Here is a 20679-nt window from a genome sequence, read left to right as displayed (position 1 = left end):
GTGTTCAGATGGAAGCCTCATCATTTATTATCTATGCAACTTTGACTGATTATTTAACTCTTCTGAATTTGAGGTTACCCCCTGTAAATTGTGAACAATGCTTAACATGTAGGCTTGTTGCAAATATTACATCACCTAATGTTAGAAAACACATAGGAGTCCAATAAACTAAAGTTTTAATTATAACAAGTATCTAAGGATGTGGCTTACAATATTATAACCTCAAAAGTAGATATTGAAATGTTATATTTTTGCAGAATCCAATATGAAACTATTCCACCAATAGAGTCCACTGATGGAGAAAACACATGTCTAATTATGGATTCTTGTATTGACTCATAGGCTTAAAGCTCAAACATTAAAAAATGCTAATGTAGAGAAAGGTTGGTGACATGATTGGTCGCAATAAAATTTGGAGCCTTGAAAATGCTGGCTATGAAGTTGAAGTAGGAAAATAAAGGATGCTTCATAGAAAAAATGGCAAGAAATTCAATATATAGATAGATAGATTTAAGAGCCATTTGATTAATAAACCATTATTGGTTAATATGAGAGAAGCACTTGTATTTTAGGCAACATTTTATAATAGAATTTTGTCCTTGTTAATCTTAAACTTGATTGACTTATACTAAATAGTCACCTCCTTGGTTCAATTTTAATATCATAAATTGTAGGCAAATAAAACTTCCTTATAATTTTACTAATCTTAAATAAATTATGTATTTAAAGCATCAAGCTGAATACTTGATACCTGTATGTGCCCAATTATCATAGCTCCCTCTATAACATTCAGAGCAACTCTGGAGTAACATCACTTTAAGATAGATATTGAATGCTAAAATAATTCCATAGTACATTAAGCAGTGAGAAAATCTAAAACAGTAAGGGAAATTTCTGACTCTTCCTGGGCTCCAGTGTTTTCTTCTATAGTGGCCTAAACACCCCTTCCTGGGGTTCTGAGACCATCAGACAGGACTGTGACAATGACAATAAATCATCCCCCAAGCTGCTGCAATTTCATTTGGGGGATACTTCCAGATGCAGTTATTATCTACATGTTGCACAGTGAGGAAAATGCAGAGCAAATGTAATGTGACCATATTTTAGTCAGAGCTTCTCAGATCTTTCCAGTACCAAATACAGAAACCCAGAGCAATCTATGGAACCATAATTACATGGATGCTCTTCTGAACTTATCACTTTAAGGAGCTTTCTGAGAACCCCCTTGAGTGTTCTTAGGATATAAGGTGTGTTTACAGATGCAAAGAGGAGCTGAGGCCCTTATCATTTCTGTGGCCTCATGTAAGCCACTCAGCTTCTCCAAGTCTCATTTGGACACCTAAAACAAAATTTCGTGTCCTACATGGTGCAAAGGGTCATGAAGGCCTAATGGGATAAGGGATCTAAAAATGCTGTATGGAAAACAACACACAATACTCTTTATAACACAAACTAGGATTGTTATCTCCAGAGGCAAAGAGATTACATAGTTAAAGGCTTTTAAATAATGTTAAGAAATGATGACCTTGCAAACATAGCCAATAGGGAACTAACTAATGGGGACAGCAAATGAAGTTGCAGAGAGTGATAAGGATATAATTGAAAACCTTTGGAAAACATAAACTCTGTTTTGGGTACTTATCTGTTGGCATCTTACCTTGTTCTTTGTGTTGTTTGGATTCAGATGCTGGATGCTTGATTTTGATGTTTTACTATGCTACTGCCTCCATCTGTACCTGTCTGGGAGAAAAGCAATTAATAGTGAAAATGAGACAGAAGAAGAAAGGAAAGAGAAATGGGGAACTGAGTTCTGCATAGTGCTTAGCGCTACAAGGTCCCAGCATAAGAGGTCCACCCTGACCTTATCCATTGTTATATTTTAGATCCTAGGAACCAATGATCATTTAATCAAAAACATGTCTCTCATAGTGAGGGAAATTATATTCTTTTTGCCCAGTGGAAAATTTACATGTTTATTGGTTATATTCTAGGATGATATTTATTATTCACTGAAAGTTTCAAGGGCAAACAAATACACTAGAAATTTTGGAAAGACTCAAGAAACTATAAAATATTACCCCTTGACAGAACAGTATTTTATAATGATATTTTGTCTGGTGGGCATGGCTGTCTGTATAACACGAAGATTAAACCTTGGCTGGCAGTGAATTTTTATGTATTACCAAGGTCAGAAGCATAAAAGGCCATTCTAAAGAAAGTAGTGTCTGCATAAAGTAGTTCATGCACAAAATGCTTGTGGATGTTGAGTTGAAATGGGAATAAGAATAGCCAAGTACAGGGGCTTCTGGAAAGGTAAAAGATTACAGATGTTGTCATGGGAAATATCCACAGAAGATGAAAGGCTACTTTCACAAGAAGCTAGCCACGCAGAAAGTGAATTCTTAGAAATTGCTATGGGAGCCCTAAGCAGTGACATTTTCATTCAATTGCCATATAGCTTCAATAATTCTCAGATTACCACTGACTTATTAGCAGAATAACCCCAAGGTAATTGATCATCTCTTATAAATGCATGATGTATCTGTAAAGGGCCACAATTAAAGAAACTTTCCCAATGTACAGGTGAAGAAACAAAGTTCAGAGAAGTCTTAGAGCAAACAGGTGTAGATGCTAGCAAGAGTGCAGATCCAAGCCACTTGTGCTCCAAAGTCAATTCTCTTAATCAGCTTACTATAGTATACGAGTTCCTATTAATAATGAAGTGTGAAACAAGTGGGAACAGAAGGTTGTGGAACCGGGGAAGTTACCCAAATTTTCTTGAGCTTAGTGTCTTTATTTTTTGAAAGAAATTAATATTAATACCCAAGGCCATAACACTCAATAATGACAGGAAAAATACTTTTCCCACTTTTGTTCTAGCATTATACAAATATTAACAGATAATACTTTATTTATAGTATCTGAAATGTCGACATTCAATAAATTTTACCAACTTGACTCAAGTATCTGCAAATGCTTGTTTTGAGGCATGAATGGATTAATCCCAAACAGGACAAGGACTATGCTAAGAATTAGGAAGAAACAAAACAAACAGGACATGGTATATTAGAAGATAAATAGAGTTGGGGTAGTAGTGAAGACAAGGGATGCATACCCCCATAAAATGTTGTTACTCTCAATACTAAATTCTTGTCTAAGAGGAAGGAAATCAAAACCGTCAGAAAAATTTTAGTGCCTTAAGACCTTAAAAAAGATGTAAATCACCTAAGTAAAATATGAATGAAAGAAGTATTATATTGTTCGACATGTATAAAAAATAACAATGTTTTATTCATATATTTCTTCAATCACTTTATTTGTGTTAATTTGCCTAAAGTGTGCTTGGAAACAAGAATGAAAAAAACAAATGTGATTCTTTTCCTAATTGAGTTTACATTTTCATGCAAGATATAGACAAGAAAATAAATACCATATTTATAATTTATGATTGTGCTAAGTGCTATGAAACACCAAAGAGACAGATCTAAGCATGATTGGTACCTTAATATGTTTACAAGTTGATTTTGTAGACATAAGACCTGATGGCAATAATAATCATAGAATCATTGCCAATTATTGGCTATAATTAGACTCCTGCTACAAAAGGGCAACTTAACATCCTTAACTTCTTTTGACAAGGTTCAACTTTTGTTCTTAAAATAATAAAAGGGTTTATTTTCCCTGGAGTCAGTTATTCTGAGCACTACAGAGTTCAACTGTAGTTTAAGATGCCAACATGATACATTTTGACTGGGAAAATATGGCAAAGCATGATTTCTAAGAATTAATTATATCATCCAAAATACATGATAGCAGGGTTTGCTGGTACAAAAATCATATCTTAAAAGAATCCATATGACAAGCATAACATAAAGATACCATATTATGCTTAACATGTGTATAATACAAACAGAAGGCAATGATGGTGCATCAAACAATTTAAAGAATTAGCAGATAGCCTAAAAAGCTTAAGTAAATCATCGTATTTCATTGAGTCTCATTTTTCTCATCTGAAAAAAAAAGTTGGTAATTAATGTTGGGAACAAATGTTTCTTTGCTAATTTTGATGTTTCCTTGCAGGTGATGAGAACACAATTAGGGTAACATTCCTAGCTTCTTTCTACCCTTTTACTTGTTCTGCTCCAGAAAAATTGGAATAGTGTGATTTGAATGGTAAATTTATGGAGAATAACATGAATGCGCTCTGTTCAGCACCTCTCTTTTCTTTTTAGGAAGAAGCTGTAAAAGGGCCAGGTCTTCCCTTAGAGGCCCCACTGAAGAGCTGATTGCCAGGGGCGGGCAAGTCTGTCAGTGTTAAGAAGCTGGATGATATTCTTAGATGACTATAATCAGGCGATAAGGCAATAACATGCTGATCTGCTTAGAATTTTGTTTCATTTTTCAATTAGTTCAGACACTCATGTGGAAAACAAGTTTTATTTAAACCGTCAGCAATAATAATTTGTGACTTACACATTCTGTTGTGAAAATCAAACATAGTGATGAATTTGAAATGGATGTATAAATTCAAATCTCTACATAATCTTGTGCATTTTTTTTCATTCAAGCAATATACCTTATAACTAAAACTCAGCTCTCAAAAAGTAGAAGTAAGTGTGGAAGGACAGAATCAAGGCTCAGGAATTTTCCAGCACTATTAGCGTATTCCTAAAATTCCTGAGCTTCAGGCAAAGCTGTTTCTATTGATCCACATGAGGCTTATTTTCATCTCTCAGATAATTGTCTCTGTTTTGAGTTGGATTGTGTCACTCAAAAAAAAACTGTGTTGGAGTCCTAATGCCTGGTGCCTGTCAATATGTATTTTCTGAAAATAGAGTCTTTATAGATGTAGTCAAATTAAGATGAAGTCCTATTGGAGTATGGGGGGGCCCTTAACACAATATGAATGGTGCCCTTGTGAGAGATAAAATGCATACAGTCACACAGAAGTGAGAAGGCCCTGTGATGTACGTAGAAGCAGTTAGCGGAGAGATGCATCTAGAAATTAAGGAACAACAAGGATTGATGGTAAACACCAGAAGTTAAAACAGGCAAGGGAAGATTCTTTCCTACAGTTCTCAGAGGCAGCATGGCCCTGCCAATGCCTTGACTTCAGACTTCTAGCCTCCAGAAATTCAAGTCAATAAATTACTGTTGCTTGAAACCATCCAGTTTGGGGTACTTTGTTATGGAGGCCCTAGGAAATTAATACAGTGCCCACACCTAGTGGCAGAAAAACCTGGGTATCATTTTTACTGCTCCACTGAAAAGACCAGTACTCCTTGACCTCAGAGAACATTGGAAAGACTATGTCCCAGTTGGCCCTTCTTCTTCAGATGCTGTTGAGCCCAGGACTGTAAATAGTAGTTCCCAAACCAATGTTGGCAAAGCAGTGTTTTGCCCAGAAGCTCCGCAAATGGAAGAGTCATGGATGGGCAAGTGGATGACTCAGTAGAGTATATATGTGCTGACTCCCAAATGCTGGAGAGACTCAAAAGTAATCCTAAAAATTAAGTTCATTTTTTTTTTTAGTATGAAGTAGTTGTGTTTTTGTGATTTACCAAATTAATTCCCAGATCTGAAGCTCCAATGCTTGAAAAACCATGTGGATTTAATAGCTACTGGATCTACAGTGTCTTCCAGTACATATACTCCTAATCTCTCAGCTTAACTTCTAGGACTTAATGTCTCTAAAACCTTGGACCCCATGCCTCAGACATGAGTCTTGGCCACTTTTATTCTGACTAGTCTCTTGATCCCAATAGTATGTCTATTTTTATCTTCCTATGTACAGCTGATGATGTTTCTGCAATATAAAAATCTCCCTGCTCCTATTTGCCCATCAAAATTCAACCTTTCAAGTCTTAACTTATAATCCACTTCTACTGCAAACACCCTGCCAGTGACTGTAATCAAGACCAACCATTCCACTACCTTATATTCCTTTCTGGTACTATTGTGTTGGTGGAGTGTGTGTGTGAGAGAGAGAGAGAGGGGGGGAGAGAGAGGGTGGGGGGGGACAGAGGGGGAGAGAGAGAGGGAGAGAGAGAGAGAGAGAGGGAGAGAGAGAGAGAGGGGATTGTGGGGAGTGGATAGAAAGTGGTAGCCTTGTCTTTCAACAGGATTTTTTAGCTCCTTCAAGTTATACATTACCTAGTTTTCATAATTTTATTATTCTCTTCAGTACATACCACAGTGAAGTGTTTACTAGTTGATCAATACAATTTTAACTTGACTTTATGACACAGAAGTCTAGTGCTATTGTAATTTTTTTTAAAGCAACTAAGTTGTGGATGCAGAATCTGCGCAAATCATGGAATTCCATTATTTCAACGAATATATGTAAATCTTGGTCAGTCTTAGGTGACAGAGAAGAGTAAAGAGGAATTACTATTTATTGAATTATGTTTCAGATACTGTGCTAAGAAATTTACACAGACAATCTCTCTTAATCCTCAGAGTAACTCATTGAGTTCAGGGTCATTATTTCCAATTTTACAATTAGAAAATTGAGAATCAGAGAGCTTCATGAAGAAACAAGATTAAGCAAAAGGCCCTTGCATAACACTATGCCCTGTCTTCTCTTTCATCATTATATCTTAAGACATTTTAAGGAGCAGAACAAGAACACCTTTGTGTCCTACATAGGGATCAACCAGCATGGTGGCTCACACCTGTAACCCAAGCACTTTTAAAGGCTGAGGAAGGAGGACTGCTTGAGGTCTGGAGTTCAAAACCAGCTTGGAAATATAGAAAGACCTCATCTCTACAAAAAAGATATAGACATTAAAAATAAATAAATAAAAATGGACATGCAAACCACCATATGTCTATGCCTGGTTCTTGGTGACATGAAACATATCACTTCAAAGGATGAGTTCCATATAGTACATCTGATTCATGGAAAGCATTAGAAAAAAAGAAAAAAAACCTTCTTTGAAGGAAAAGCATCTGCTGTTGAAGTCACTTCAAAGACATTTTAAATAATTGGTTTTATTCTTGAGGATTGTGATTAAAAAAAAGCATTTAACTATTAACCTGCAAATTGACCTTTGTGATCTTGGAAAAGACAGGCTAATTATTTCTGAATGTTAGATTTTCTCTCACATTTCCAAAAAGAAGAATGAATGAATGACTAGAACAGTAGAAGAATCGTGGATGTTCCTCATCAGAGTTGCTGATGACTTAGGGTCAGTGGCAGCCCCAGACATCAGCATAGTAGTAGGTGAAAGAATTCATTAAAATACATTCCTTTTCAGTACAGTGATTAGGATGCATATCAAACATATATAAAGGAATATATAAACATTTTACTTTTAAGTATGACCAAGTATAGTGGTTAAAAAGAGAGATGCTGCAGCTAATCTGATATTTTCTAACTCTGTCTCTACTTCTTAAAAGCTGTATGACCTAGGTCAAATTACCAAACTTCTATGGGCTTCAGTTTCTTCATTCCTACTATGAGGATAATTATAGTACCTACTTTATAGAGCTATTATGGTAAAGAAGTTCATATGTATAAAGTTCTTACAATAGTGATCATAAGTGCTATGTTTGTGTTTTATATAAAATGAATTCCCAATAAAATTATTTATCATAAAAAATCATTTTCTTGGGAATATTTGAATCCAAATGTACATTTTATTTTTCCTTTGGAGACAGCTATTTTGCTCAAGGTCACACAGATAAAACATAGGCGGAGTGAGGGCTAGAACTTCTGACTCTTCATGGCTATTCCAGATCTTTTCCCAAGTCATGTTTCATGCTCAACATTTGTTAGCCACAAAAGTATGCCATTAGCACTACTCTTTTTCCTGTCAGACTGAGAGATTCTCAGTCTCCTAACTTGACTAGAGACTGTACTAGTAAATTTCTTGACCTTCAAACCCTTTCTAGCTCTAGAGCAAGCTTGTCCAACCCATGGCCCCTGGGCTGTATGCACGGCTCTGAATGTGGCCCAACATAAATTCATAAATTTTAAAAAACATTATGAGAATTTTTTGCAATTTTTTTAGCTCTTCAGGTATCATTTATGTTAGTGAATTTTATGTGTGGCCCAAGACAATTCTTCTTCTTCCAGTGTAGCCCAGGGAAGTCAAAAGATTAGACACCCCTGCTTCAGAGGCTAAGAACAAGGAGAACAATATTCTTCAGAGCTTTTGAGTTAAGGAAATATTTCTACAGGCCCTGACCTAATTGTTTACTGCACTGAGGCATCAAATGAATCTCTTCTTCCTATGCACCCCCGATCACAAAATGTCTTATCTAACAAAAGTACTGATGGTGAATGGGACAGGGCAAGTAGATTACCATCAGATGAGTGGCATAGGTAGCAAATGACAGGGGTGTTGGGGTTGGGGAGGGTGTAGCAGAGTTCACTGAAGAAGAAAGAAGTAGAAGGCAGCCTCTGGAGCAAAAGAAAGTGACAATGTACATGGTGCCTTGATATAATTTGAATGTGGTTTCTCCTACCTTAGGCATAATATTAATTGGGAATGAACAGAAATGATGGAAGGGCAAGAAGGATGAAGAGAAGTTGGAAGCCATTGCTTATTAGTACTATGTGCAGGTCCTGTGCCAGCATTTTCTTCACAATAATTCTGTGAGGCAGCTGTTTTTAACCCACTTTCTGGGGAAACTGGGCCTAAAATTGGTTTTAAAACTTGCTCATCCGGTTAACAAGAATTAGAGCTGGAATTGAAATACAGGGCTGTTCTATGGAGTTCAAAGTCCTTTGGCCACAATGCCTGACTCTCCAATATAATAACCCATTTTGTTTTCTTCTACTTGCTGAACCCAGTTGAATGAATTCTCACTGTGGAACACTTTTTTCTGATTGCTCTCACTGCCAAAAACCCATCACCCTGTATTAGAAGGTTCTTGACTATGTGTCAAAAAGAGAAATTGCTCTTCTTTGGTTAACTATTTTTAGCACAGATTATCTGACTAGCAGGTTTATCTTAAGTGATGCTGGCACTATTCATGGGCCCTGGACTACTACTAAAAATACAAATGCTAATTGTGCTGACAGCACTCAGCACAAGTTTGGCTTTCAGCTCATTCTAATTGAAAGGCTTAGGCTTTGTTTCATGTAAATGTGCATGAACTAGATGATTTTCTTAAATTCTCAGCCTTACCATCATACTCTGCTATATTTAGCATGTTTGATTCCCTGAATAACACAGTAGCCTGAAAACTGATTTCATCCATATTTATTGAAAAGAGAGAAAGAGGTCATCAAGTACAACATTAGAATGGACTTTGGAGGCTCAGTTATACTGAGACATATCCTGTGGTACTTGGTTCAGAATGTGGTACTTTGTACAAAAGAATCATGAAAGAAAGAAAGTGATTTCTCATATTTGGAGCTCTCCAAGTGACCCAAATGACCCCAAACACAAGAAGAATGGTATTCTTGGCTGAAAATGAAGACATTCACATTCCTAATTACAATTTTTATAACCAAAACAAGCGTTATTGCTACTGATAGATGTAGTCAGAACATGAATATCAGCATAGATCCATAGATTTTAATATATAACCAAGAAGTTTTTCTTGAATCTTCAACAACTATCAGTTGTTTTTGTTGATGATAGTAGTTAAGAGTTCTTTAAAGTAATGGTCTTGTAAATAATGTATTGTGCTTTTGTGGGTTGTTTTGTGTGTTGTGTGGATATATTTTCTGTTCTTCTGTAATTACTGTCTCTCCTCTGAGGCACCAAAAGATGTCATTTATTAATTGACAGTAGTTAGTACTGAATATAAGCACAATACAGTGAAGGATACAAGAAAAAGAAAGTTAGCTTCCAAATCATTTCTGGCTCTGTCACTTCTTAGGAAACAAATGACTTTCAGCAAGTGATTTATCTCTGTAAGCAGCAACTTCCTCAACTGGTAAGAAAATAAATAGAAAAGATACTAGAAACAGTCCTACTTAAAAGGAAGTTTGTGGCAAGTAAATAATATTAGTGGGAGTCAACACAGTGCAAGGCACATAGCAAATGCTCAAGCAATGGTATTTTAAAAAAATAATTATTATGTACAATAGTAAAAAAGGAGCAACTTTTAGTTATGTTTCATTTTATTATTTTTTGTAAAATAAATTAGATATATAAATGTTTTTCCTTTGTTATGATAGCTTTAGATATATTTTTTGTGTTTATTGTTTCTGTTTACAAATCATACTTATTTTATGACATTTGCATACTGCCTTTTAAATTTAGCATAATTGTGTCATAAGTACATTTACGTAGTATTATGTGCTGTGTATTTACATTGTGTTCCACTCAGTACAGATAGTGTATTACCTTTTGGTCCCTGGATGTGATGAACAAATTATGAAAGTTGGAAATCCCAGTGCTTCACTCATTCCTCACTCAACACTAGATCCTACTAGTTTTAAAATCTGTCCATTTATCTATCTTTACTGCTGTGTTCCTCATTTAGGCCATATTCACCCCCTTTATATTTAACTTGAAGATAGTAACAGCTGCATTACTGAACTTCCTGTTTCAGAGCTTGCCTTCCTTTGTTTCAATCACCCCTCACTTTGTAAACAAAGTAATGTAATTTCAAATATGACTACTTTTCTTGTTTTTCAAAGGCTTTTCATTTTCAACCTCAAGAAATGCATTGAAACACACTGACCTCAAGAAAAGATGCAAACTCCTTGAGATGCTTATGAGGACCTTTAAGAGCTGGTTGTTTTCTTTCTGAATGTATTGTTTCTAAATATAAATGAATGCAATTCTTCACAGAATTCAATTTAAAAAGCACTGGGTAAAATTAATGTAGTTATCATGGAAAGGTAAACATCTTCAGATATTCATGAACATTTCTAAAAATTAAAAAATACTAAAAAGGATGTGCTTTTTGATACTAATGATTACCTTAAATTCAAAACCATATAATAAATGGCTCAGAAATCAATTAATAAGTTGTTTTAACAGAATTCAGAAGCAGCAAAGACAATAAAGTAAATATGAAAACTTAATATGTAACAAGGAGGGCAGTTTAAGTCACAGGAAGCAAGGAAAATTAATAAGTTTTGTTAGAATAAATGACTTCTCACTAGAAAAAAAAATTGATTTTGTTGTTCACATAATATAGGAAATGTAAGACTATATACATTAACTATTAAATGTGAAAATAAATAATTAAGACATTTTAAGCCAAAATATAACATTGTAGTCTATAGAAAACAGACTTTTTGTAAAACTTATGAATGGGAGACCTTTTTGTCTTTAACAGTGTACCCAGAATCCAGACATATGTATACATTTTAAGAATATATCTTTAGTGTACAAAAGTCACCTTATAAAAGTTATAAGAAAAATAATAGCAATGGAAAATATTTACAATAAAATATATGGCAAATAAAATTTATTATATTAACTATTTGAAAATCTCTCCAATTATTTGGAAGAAGACAAATATTTTTATAATAAAATTGTCATTGGATACAAACGGGCAACTAACTGAAGAGGAAGTCATGTCCACAAAATATGTGCAAAGATGTTTAATCTCACTTGTGGTAAAGAAAATTCTAAATAACAGTTTTTAATCGTCTAATGATTTTAACAATTTAAGCAATAATTAAATACATTTATATCAAGTTGGTAATAATTATATAGGGCAGTACTACTCATTGTTGGCAACAGCGTGGGTAAATGTATCTCCAATACATTAATGTTGGAAATGTGAATTGATAAAATATTTTGCTAAAGTACTCTTTTGGTGGCTTGTCAAATGAACATTACAGAAGATAGCAAGTAACAAAACAATCTCATTTATGGTATGTTCTCCTATAGTATATCACAGAAATAATGTAAAATTACACACACACACACATATGCACACACACATGATTGAAGTTGAAAAATATGGAGAATGAGAAATATATACGTAAGAAATGTTTTAGATAAAATTTAAAAATACTCATTTTATGGAATATGATACAAGCATTAAAAAGAATAAACTAAGCTTTTTGGATGAGAAGAATAATTTACTGTACATGCTTTCCCCTCCTCTAGTAAAAATTCAACTAAGTAATAATAAAGGAATAAGTAGTTACAAACCAAAATAAAGACAAAAGAAAGCTGATAAAGGCAAAATGTTTCAACAAATTTCCTCAAGACACCAAGAAGATGAAATACAAATGTTATAAAAGAGATCAGAGAAAGCTACAGCAAAGAATAGAGATAAAGGGGACTTTAAAGGTGAGAGAAGGATGAATATCCTTTCAGAATGCTAGAGAAATCCAGAATGTAAGACTTACAGGTACAGGGTTGGTGTGACTGATGCTAGCAGCAGGTAGGTTATATGAAAGCTATGTACAGAATGGATACCATCTTGTCCTTGAAGGAAGAATACATATAGTACGCAACCAGTATTTAGTATGCACAGTATCAGATGAAATATTATATTGAAGCCACGAGAGAGAAAAACAATTGTGAGGGAAAGGATATTTTTGATAAGACAATTGAATCAAGAGTCTTGAGATGATGAAGAAAGGCTGGGTAGACTTAGTAGACTTAGGTACCTGTGAGTAAAGGCAGTTTAGCATCTCAGAGTCCCTCAGAATAAAGGATGTTTCCCTACCTTATTACTCTCATGCTTGGATTGCTGGTTAGTCAGTTTTTCCCATAACGTTTTCATTTTTTATTATGAAATATTGAATGAAAAAGTGAGACTGTCCAAACATTGATAAATTCTGTAATATAAAAGAAAATTCTTTATGAAGAAAAAAAAAAAAGCCTTGGGAAAGATTAGTTCAAGAACAAGAAAAAGCTTTAAAACATTTACTTAACTTATCCTTAACAATATTTAGATAAGAAATCTATAGAACAAGAAAAGTCACTATGAACAAATAAGTATCCAGAAGCATGAAACAGCTATAAGAAATTTGAAATAAATATTTTTAATTAAAAAAAACATGATTTATGAGATAAAAGCCTGTAAATCACTTAAAAATTAAGACAAAAAGAAAAAAAAAGTATATTTGAGAGGAAAGACACAAGAGAGAGGATCAACTTGAAGGTCAAATATCAAAATATGAGGAGTTCCACGAGATCAAGTTTGGAAATACAAATAATTGAAAACTAAGTCAAAATATCTTTTTCTTTTTTTCAGAAGAAAGGGATGTGCTTCTGCAAAATGAAACAGCAATTCAATGAAGAAGGCGTGGTATTCAAATATCAGTAGTTTCAAACTACAAAGTAATTTGGTAAAATTTTAGAATGTCACATATGTCTTATATCTAATAAATAATCAGATCAGAGTGTACATAAAAATAAATGACTTATCTTGGGGAAAATATGTGTGTGGATGGGAGTAGTTTGGGGAGAAATGGGATTTAAGAAATTTCTGACTCAAAAAAAAAAAGTCTTTTTTTTTTGTTTTGTTTTTTGGTTTTTTTTTAATGTGAAGAATAAACCAAACAGCTGATTAGAGTCAGATTAAAAGAAAAGAATATATTTATTTAGAAGGTAGAATTGAAGAAAGTATTCTGAATACAGTTCAGAAAGACAAAATGATAAAAGGGATATTATGGGACATATAAAATATAGTGAGAAGAGGAAACATACGTCTGAGAAGAGCTATTGAACAAAGAGAGACAATGAATCAGAGATAAAATGTGAGTACTTAGTAGTTAAAAGTTTTCTGTAATTGACTGAATACAAACCTTCTAAAATCCAGGTATCTCAACAGAGGCCAACACAAGTTTTTAAATAATAATATTTTCACACCGTGATACATTCTAGTGAAACTTCAGAATGCTAAAAGGAATTAAACTATCTTAAAAGTAGCACAAGTGAAAAAGATGCCAACAGAGAAAACTCATAGCTGATTCAGTCAGTGAGAGTGGAAACATTAAATAGAGTGGTGACATCTTGTTTTTGTGAAAATAAATATTAATCTAGATTTGTTATGTTCAGTAAAATTATTTTCTAGATTGAGAATAATGACATTTTAATACTAAAAGTAAGTACCTGAGAGCTTACATAAACAATAGGTGATATTATATTACAAAAATTTATAAAATGTTCTTGAAGAAAGAATACCAGAAGGAACACGAGATGAAAAAAATAAGCTTGAACAATAACAACTATAAACTTCTAAGTAAATCTAAGTAAATATTGGCTGCATACTATAATAACAATTTTTAATTTATGGGTTTAGAATTTAGTTTCTTTTTTAAAAAATCAACTTTCTCTAAGTGTGGGGCAAAGGAATCAGATTTAAAGCCTTTTGAGATTCATTTATTGTAAAGGGGATAGGTAATAATATTTATTTAAATTTCATTAAATTATATATATGTAATTTATATATAACACTGCCAGTGTTACTGCTTTACAGATGGGAAAATGTGTATAACTTCTAAATGAGTGGAGAAATAGAGGAGAATACAAGGAAAACAAATCACACTAATCATCACAAATAAATATGAGAGAGAAGCAGGACAAATACAAATAAACTAATTTGCTAGAGAAATAAATCAAAAAATGTTTATCATCAGAACAATGTAAAATCAACTAGTTTTTACAGTTCAGGGACAAAAGTAGACAGACTGGATTAGAAAAATTATCCAAGTACATGCTATTTTAAAAGTCACACCTAAAATAAAGGCTGAACATAAAAGACTAAAAAAATTTTCGATAATTACTACCTGAGATAGTAAGAGAATGTTTTTAAATAAAATTAATAAATACTGAAAAATTAGAATAGCTCTATTAACACAGATAAAAAGACTGAAGGCAAAAACCACCACCAGAGATAAAGAGGGTCACAAAATAATAGCTTTTATTCAGGAGGAAATATATACATTTTAAATATAAATTATAATAACAATTTCAAAACATACAAAGACATGATTGTATTAAAAACACAAATTTGCAAATTACTCATAATTGGGACAAATATTTCAAACATTTATTTTAGTGTGGTTGAGAGATAAAAGTGAACAGTAGTATTTAAAGGATTTAAATAACTTAGATAACAAACTAGCAAAAATATCTAATAATTATATGCAAAACACTGCCTCCAACTGGAAAGTACCCCTTCAGTGCAGGCATAAATGAAACAATTTAAAAAACTGATCATGTTCTAGGCTATAAAGTAAATCTCTACTGATTTTAAAGGGTTGATGTCATATTCATCACATCCTTTAACCACCTCACAGATAAATTAGAAGTCAATAATGAAAAGAACTTTAAATTGTACATACATTCAGAAAATCCAACAAAAAACCTTCTGAATAATACAGGGGACAAGGAAATTAATAAAAATTAGAACATTTTGGGGATAACGGCAATTATATATATCAAACATGTATGATGTAGTTAAACATGTATGATTACCTTTAATGATTAAATTAGGAAGAAAAGAGAAAGGTTAAAAAATTGATCTGAGTGTCTAGCTTAAAAAATCAGTTGGAAAAAAAGTAGAGAATGACCACAAATAAAATAAATGTCAGAAAAAAAAAAAAAGATAAAAACAGATAGAAACAATGGTACATTTTAGAGAAAAAAAAAAAAGCCAAGAATTGAAAAACCTAAGAAAGTTTTAAAAATTGGCAAAATTAATCAAGAAAACAGAAGGTAGACATAAACAATAATACAAATAGAGTCAAGATATAGGCATATATGAAGCAGGCATTTATATCTTGATAATAAGATAATAGAGAATAATATGAAAAGGTTCATGACAACAGATTTGAAATTTAGATGAAATAGCACATTCCAAAGAAAATGAATCACAAGAAAATAGGAAATATAATACTTCAGTTACCTACATATGTGGTTAAAGAAAAGTAAAAGTATCATTAACATAAATTTTAGAATTATAGCTTCCTTGGTTTGAGGAGAAGGGGCTGTATAAGGGAAGAGGCATTCTTAAACTATGCGGAGGTACATGCTTATTCCTTTTGCACATATTCCTTAAAGAGTGTACCAAATTAGATATGCACTCTTTAGTATGTCATATGTATTTTAAAACAACAAAATAAAATACAGAAAAAGAAAGTGCAAGCACTATATATGTGTGCATATGTTTAGAGGAAGAGCAGAAAGATATTCATCTGGTCTGAATAGTTCATTACATCACTGGAGTCGAGACAGTGGGAAGAAAGTGAGGGTATATTATTTTTTTACTCTTCCCTTCTTTAGAATATTTTTCAATTAAACATGTTTATTTTAAAAATTAAATGAAATAAAAATGTGTTACTTTTATTATGAAAATTGTAATACAGAATAATAAACTATGCTATTACAAAGCAATATTTTGTTTCATGTTTTCTGTTTTTAAATTTTGTAAAAATTTAATGGTGTGGTATGTTTTCTCCTGTGTTTTACCTTTTTAAAGATTATTATGCTTTTGAGATTTATCAGTGCTGATGCGTGTAGCAAAAATTCCCTCATTTTTGCTGTTGTGTGACATTCAATTTTATGAATATACCACAAAAAATTTAAATTATCTACCCCAGTTTTTCACTCCAGGTTCCTCACTTTCAGTAAAAAATTCCATGTTCTAACCATAGTGAATTACTTTTAACTTCAGTAATTCTGTGTGGGATGACTGATATTTTTATCGGTCAAATATGGTTAAATATCACTCATTTCATATAATTTGGCCCAAATTATATAGTACTGTCTAGAATGTATCTGAAATTTAGCTAGACTATATGCTTAGAGCAGGGTTCGCCAACCCTGGGGCTGTGGACCGGTACCAGTCCATGGCCTGTTAGGAACCAGGTCACATGCAGGAGAACAGTGAGCCAGCTAGCATTTTTGCCTGAGCTCTGCCTTGTGTCAGATGAGCCATTAGATTCTTATAAGAGTGCAAACCCTATTGTGAACTGCACATATGAAGGATCTAGGTTTCACACTACTTATGAGAATCTAATGTCTAATAATACCTGATGATCTGAAGTGGAACAGTTTCATCCCAAAACTATACCACCTGCCCACCATCCCCACTTTGCCCCCATTGGGAAGAATTGTCTTCTACAAAACCGGTCCGTGGTGCCCAAAAGGTTGGGGACTGCTGGATTAAAGGGTAAAAATTGTGTGTCTACATTTTCCTTAAATCTCCAGTGCCTAACTCAGTCTTTTATATATAAAAAGAACTAAATACATGTCCTGAAATAATTAGTATTTTAATTACTTTAGAATAACTGCCTTTTCTAATTGTTTCAAAAATGAGCTCATTTCCCCCCGTATTTTACATTAACTTTCAAGAAAAAAAGTAAAAATTGAAATGTATTCTTTAGTCATAATTACCAATAAATATTACTTACATTATTTATCTACAGTACAATGCAACATATTTTGTGCTACATTCACATAAGAAAATATTATGTAACATTGACATTTGAAATATTGCCACACTTCTAACACTGGTTAATCTACCTTCTATTTAAGTAAATGATATTACAATCATGACAAAAAGTCCGTCATCTTTAAAATGCATCATTTCCTTCTCATTAAAGCATCTTGATTGTCATGGACAAAAGAAACCATAGCCTTAATCTTGTAATAATAATTTTCTTGTCTTAAGATTTTTAGACTATATTGTCTACTTTTGCTAATTTTTCAAAATTTTATAAATGGGCTCATTCTTTATGCATTTACTTGTGTATTACTTTCCATTCAATGTTATGATTTAATATTATGCTGTTTCAGTTATGTCTAAAGTATAGGTGCGTGAATACAGACTTCATTCTAGGTGCTTGATCCTAACATTGATTTATTGATTCATTCATTCATCAAAAAGTTACTGAGTATCAACAAAATCTGAGCTATGAAGAACTTTATACAAATAATATTAAAAACTTAAGGGTGACAGATAAATTCCCAGTTTAATGTTTTAGTGACTACATTATAGTCACCAAAACTGAAATAAAGAAAAATAGAAAATCTGAATCACTGAAAAAAATGTATTAGTAGTGAAAAAACTTTTCATAAGTAAACAACACAATTAGATGATTTAGTTCCCTAAATAGTGAAGGAACAAGTACTTCTAAAAAATACTTCTAATGAATACTTTATAAAATAGGAAACATTCACCTACTCACTTTATGAATATTCATATAACAGATCCCAACTTTATAAAGCAAAATATGTCATTTAGAGATCATTTAGGAATCTGAATATCAGAGAAGTCATATTACTTTCCAAATTTTAACATTAAGTATTAATGCAACGAACCACATCATATACTTCCTTCTCCAGAAGAGTTAAAATGTATTATAAATAAAAGAAAATTAACTTAAAGATATTTGAAAATCTGTCATCAATTTTTGCAAGAAATGCCTCTACTATCTAGTTGAGATTTATCAAGTCAATGAGCTTGGAAGTTAACAGAAATTGAATAGATATTGTGTATGCAATAAATCAATCAAAATGCGGAAACTCTACACAGGCAAAGTTAAAGAAGGGAGATGGAAAAAAGTAAGATTCTTGGTTGTTTGTCCCTCAAAAATTTTAAAATTGGCCAGCTGTGGTGACTCTCACCTGTAATCCCAGCACTTTGGGAGGCCGAGGCGGGTGGATCATGAGGTCAGGAGATCGAGACTATTCTGGCTAACACGGTAAAACCCCATCTCTACTAAAAATTCAAAAAATTAGCCGGGTGCTCGCTTCGGCAACACATATACTAAAATTGGAACGATACAGAGAAGATTAGCATGGCCCCTGCGCAAGGATGACACGCAAATTCGTGAAGCGTTCCATATTTAAAAAAAAAAAAAAAAAAAAAAAAATTAGCCGGGCGTAGTGGCAGGCGGCTGTAGTCCCAGCTACTCTGGAGGCTGAGGCAGGAGAATGGCATGAACCTGGGAGGTGGATTTTGCAGTGAGTCAAGATTGCACCACTGCACTCCAGCCTGGGTGACACAGTGAGACTCCATCTCAAAAAAAAAAAAAAAAAAAATTTAAAGTTATATATAGAAAGAAACTACTGAAAATGTAGCAAATAATACCACATAATGAATAATGCAGATAATGAGAGTCAGGGAAATTTCACAGGGATGAAAAATTCCTGTGGGCTGGCTGGGACCATTTAGTCTTCAAAGAAGACGTGAGGCATTGGTAGGTAAGCAAAGTCCACATTACTAATGTGGACACGGAATTGAAATGACAACCTAGTTACTGAAGCTTACTTGGTATTCACGGTATCCTATTTTTTCAGATTTATGGTATGGACTTTTAATTTTAAGAGAGATCTACTCTCTTAAAAAAATTTAAGTGTAAAATATGGTGTTGTTAAACATAGGCACGATGCAGGACAGCACAATGTTTAGAACTCATTCATTTTGCGTAGCTGAAATATACTCACCCATTGAATAGCAACTCCTCATTTCCCCATTGCCCCCAGCCTCTGGAAATCATCATTCTACTCTCTGCTTCTATGAGTTTGACTCTTTTAAATACCCCGTATAAGTGGAATTATATAGTAGTTGTCTTTCTGTGACAGGTTTATTTCATTTAACCTAATGTCCTGGAGATCCATCCAAGTTGTGTCATGTGTCAGGATTTCCTTCTATTTTTTAAGGCTGAGTAGCATTCATCATATGTATATACCACATTTTCTTTATTCATCCATCTATGAACATTTAGGTTGCTTTCACATCTTGGCTATTGTAAATAATGCTGGAATGAACATAGAGGTGCACGTATCTCTTCAATATACTGAATTCAATTTTTTTTTTTTTTTTTTTTTTTTTCCTGAGGTGGAGCCTCACTTTGTTACCCAGGCTAGAGTGCAGTGGTGTGATCTCAGCTCACTCTGCCTCTCAGGTTCAAGCGATTCTCCTGCCTCAGCCTCCAGAGTGGCTGTGACTATAGGCATGTGCCACCACGCCTGACTAATTTTTTGCATTTTTTTATTGGTTACTTTTCAGTTTTATTCATAATAGCTTTACAATGGAATTTAAACCCCTTTTAAAAATTCTTCAAGCATTTTAGGGTATATTACACTACTGGGAAATTTCAGCAGTGTAAACATCTGGCAGTTAGAATATACAGTCGGATAGAGCATCAATTTTAATCAGTTTCTCAATGAACATCTTCTCATGTAAATATTGAGATACTGAGATAAATTTAAACCATGTAGATTAGGAAAAATCCTCAGGAAATTCTGACATTAAATCACTTCTAATTATGTAAAAACAAAGAAACAGAAATTAACTTAATTGCTAAATATACATCAGTACATCAGATACAGTGGATCATTAATACTTTGATATTTAACATTCACATGTTTGCATATGTCTATAAAGCTATGTGACAGCTTGATACATAGTGCTGTTACTATCTTTCTCCCTCTGTCTCTCATTTTCACCAAAATATTAAATCATCTGCATATAGTTATTTTATATTTTTACAGAAATTAGGTCTTGCTCTGTCACCCTGGCTGGAGTGTAGTGATGTGATCAGAGCTCACTTTAACCTTGAACTCCTGTGCTTAAAGTGTCATTCTGCTTTGGGCTTCCATTTAAGACACTCTATCTATGGCATTTTGTTATGGCAACCCAAGAAGACTGATATAGATTCCTGTTTGGGGGTATATTTTATAGATAATTAAAGTTATTTTCTTTTATATCATATCACAGAAAGGATTCTAAGGGCACAATTGATTTGATTAGTCAAATATTATATGTTAACTAAGTCTTCATAATAAG

General features: G+C 33.2%; 1 long non-coding RNA gene and 1 other non-coding gene across 8 annotated transcripts in view; one reads left to right on the top strand and one right to left on the bottom strand.

The window, feature by feature from the left end:
- The window catches only part of LOC105471471 (uncharacterized), a 487352-nt gene that overhangs the window by 389918 nt on the left and 76755 nt on the right, over nt 1–20679 (bottom strand). For 6 of the 7 annotated variants that reach the window (XR_011610730.1, XR_011610729.1, XR_011610728.1 and 3 more), the window contains exon 2: nt 1658–1740. This is a non-coding gene — a long non-coding RNA (uncharacterized lncRNA). The remainder of the gene's footprint in view (nt 1–1657; nt 1741–20679) is intronic. The other variant, XR_011610732.1, reaches the window with a different exon arrangement.
- Nucleotides 18631–18737, top strand: LOC112424922 (U6 spliceosomal RNA). The gene has a single exon (XR_003015887.2). It is a non-coding gene; the product is annotated as a U6 spliceosomal RNA (small nuclear RNA).

This window comes from Macaca nemestrina, chromosome 12, assembly GCF_043159975.1.
Source record: "Macaca nemestrina isolate mMacNem1 chromosome 12, mMacNem.hap1, whole genome shotgun sequence".
NCBI classification, from domain to species: Eukaryota; Metazoa; Chordata; class Mammalia; order Primates; family Cercopithecidae; genus Macaca; species Macaca nemestrina.
Note: the sequence above shows the minus strand (reverse complement) of the source record. Positions and strands in the feature narration are given on the sequence as shown.